This window comes from Jaculus jaculus, chromosome 10 (genome assembly GCF_020740685.1).
Source record: "Jaculus jaculus isolate mJacJac1 chromosome 10, mJacJac1.mat.Y.cur, whole genome shotgun sequence".
Lineage (NCBI taxonomy): Eukaryota > Metazoa > Chordata > Mammalia > Rodentia > Dipodidae > Jaculus > Jaculus jaculus.
The window spans coordinates 48,433,057-48,435,968 of record NC_059111.1 but is presented as its reverse complement, the minus strand read 5'-3'; positions in this window follow the sequence as shown (position 1 = coordinate 48,435,968).

Sequence of the window (2,912 nt, the reverse complement as noted above, 5' to 3'; positions counted from 1 at the left end):
CTCTATCACAGAGAAAGAAGGAGAGAGAGAATAAAATTTTTAATATCTCTTTTTCATTAAAAGAAAATCTTTTTGAGGCAGTGTTTTACTCTAGCCCAGGCTGACCTCCAATTTATAGTAATTCTACTTCCTTAGCCTCCCAAGTGCTGGGTTAAAGGTTGTACCATTATGACTGACTTAAATTCATTCTTATTGTTTTGTTTTTGTCTCAAACACTGTCATTGTCTTACTTTCCTTCTCCGACTGAGCCCATAATCATATTTAGATGATAGTTATGTTAATTATTTTAAAGTGAATTTGAATTATATTGTAGGTCTTTTCTGCAATGATAGAACTATTCTAGAATTTCATTATATTTTAATGGGAGTTCCTAAGCACACATTTGTGGGGATTTATTACAATGGAAGAAGTTCAGTTTCCATCCTTGTAAATTGTGATTATTTTACCAAAAGTTACTTGCCCACAATAGGTTAAAGAAACCATTTGGACTGTAGAAATCTAGGTAATTCCATGGGCATTTTATCAATTCTTCAATAATTGGACAGTAAGTAGAGCAGCATGCCTGCTTGCCTCATGGTGTATTTCCTGTTTTTGCATCATGTTTAAAGATATCTTTTATCTGATTCCAAATTATAGAGAAGTTTGAAATATTCAGGCATTAAGAGCAGTCAACAGCTGGGCATGGTGGCGCACGCCTTTAATCCCAGCACTGGGGAGGCAGAGTTAGGAGGATCACCATCAGTTCGAGGCCACCCTGAGACTCCATAGTGAATTCCAGGTCAGCCTGGGCTAGAGTGAGACCCTACCATGAAAAACAAAACAAAACAAAAGAGCAGTCAACATAAATCATCTACTGGTGATGCTCATATGTTAAACTAACTAGAGAAATGGTCAAACCAACAAAGGAAGGAAAGAGATGCTCTGAGGAAGATAAACAATATCAAATATCACAAAGTGCTTTTGTATAGATGCCTGATGGAAAAATTAGAAACATGGCATGTACTAAAGAATTCATATAATTAGACAATAAATACAAACAAAATTCAGATAAGTAGATAAATAAATGTATCAAAGTATAGGCTGCAAAGAATGTTGAAAATCCTGTAATTTTAAGACTGTAGAGTCTTAAAATATGGTGTAGGGCTTGATAATAGTAACTTGATATCTGGACAGTTGGTATCTTTAGTCAAACTTTATTGTTTAACTTAAACTGAATTACTATCCATAACTAAGTCTTTATTTCTTTATGTATAAATCAGTGTCAATAATAATAATAATACATTCCTCTTAGATATACATTTTCTTTAATTTCTGAAGGGAGATGCAAGAATGAGATAATAACTAGGAAGCATTTAGCACAGTCCCATTTGGATGACAGGGAAATTGATGTATTAGACTATCTTTAGCCATTAGTGATAAATTTGAGAAGCAGGATGGCTTGAGGTTTTTTTTTTTTTTCTGTTTTTAATAATGGATTATACAAATGTTCCTACAGTGTGATATAAAATAGATCACTCAGTTAATAATAGCTGTAGCATCTTTCCTGCTGGATTGAGGGCTCTCTTAGAGTATTTCTTATACATCTATTCTATAACTTATGGAGGAAAATAACCTTGAATTAAGAAGAATACATTTGGGATCAAAGAAATTGGGAGTGTCATTTACAGCAGAAAATAACTGCATCAGTATTGTTAGTATTTCTGTCCTTCAATATCCTCCACATAACTCTGCTTGCTTAGAGATGTCATTTAGGGTCAAAGTCAATTTCTTCCTCAGCTTCCTGTTTGGAGCCTATTAGTTTGGCAGCCTTCCTAGGTTCCTGTTAGGTCAAAGAGAAACTCAGGATTTCTAGGGGTTTTCAACAAAGTTTTCTTCTAGCAATTCTATTATTTTATTTTAAATTGAGAACCTTATCATATTAACATAAATTTGTTTGTGTTCTTGTCTTTATTTTTTTAAATTTTGTACCCTCATCTCTACTCCTTTCTCCTACTACATCTCACTAGAACTGTCGTCTTTTAAGGTAGCCCTTCCTTTGGTTGTTGTCACATTCTTTTTGCCCTCTGCTGTCCTCTATGCCAAAATGTTGATGGATTCAGAACTGTACTGGCCTTGTAACAGCATGAGAAAACACTATGGGGTCATGAAGATACAAGTCTCATGTCTGGAAGCAGTGTCCCAAAGTATGGCTACACACCCTATTGCTTTGATATTCTTTCTGCCCCCTCTTCTGAAATGTTCTCTGAGCCTTGGAGGGCATAGTAGAAATCTCCTTAAGTATTGATTCACCTGAGTTTAAATGAGGCCTGTTAACAAACATGATGGCAACTGGCATATGTCCAGAGCTTGAAATAAGTAAATTGTCTAATAACACAAAACACAAAATTGGTTGGCAAATCTCAAAATCATATCACATGATTATCAACTTACTGAAGGTCTACCTTGACACAAACATTGATTATGGTTGACAAATAGGAACTTTTGAAGAATATATTTGCATGTGTTTTAACCATGTTTAGCCTTTGAGAAATTCATTAGTATATAATTTTTGTTCAGTACATTCAGAGTATATGGATTATGAGAGGACTCAATTATAGAACTAATTTAAAATATATGTCAATGAGTACGCATCTTGAGCCTAAATAATTATACAAATTGTGGTATTTAAAATATTCTATTTACAAAATTTTTAAATGTTTCTTCAGAAACATTTTAGGGCTTTATACAAACAAGTTAGTTAATGTCTAAGTATTATACTGGTAATTAGCATGAGCTAGAGAAACTACTTTTTTGATTTAAAAGAAATAGAAACTAGGCTGGCAGCATAAAAATCAACACATTGTTTGAGTATTTCATTGTTGATTTAGGATCTTTACAGTTATTAATATATTGGTTCATTCTAGAAATATTTT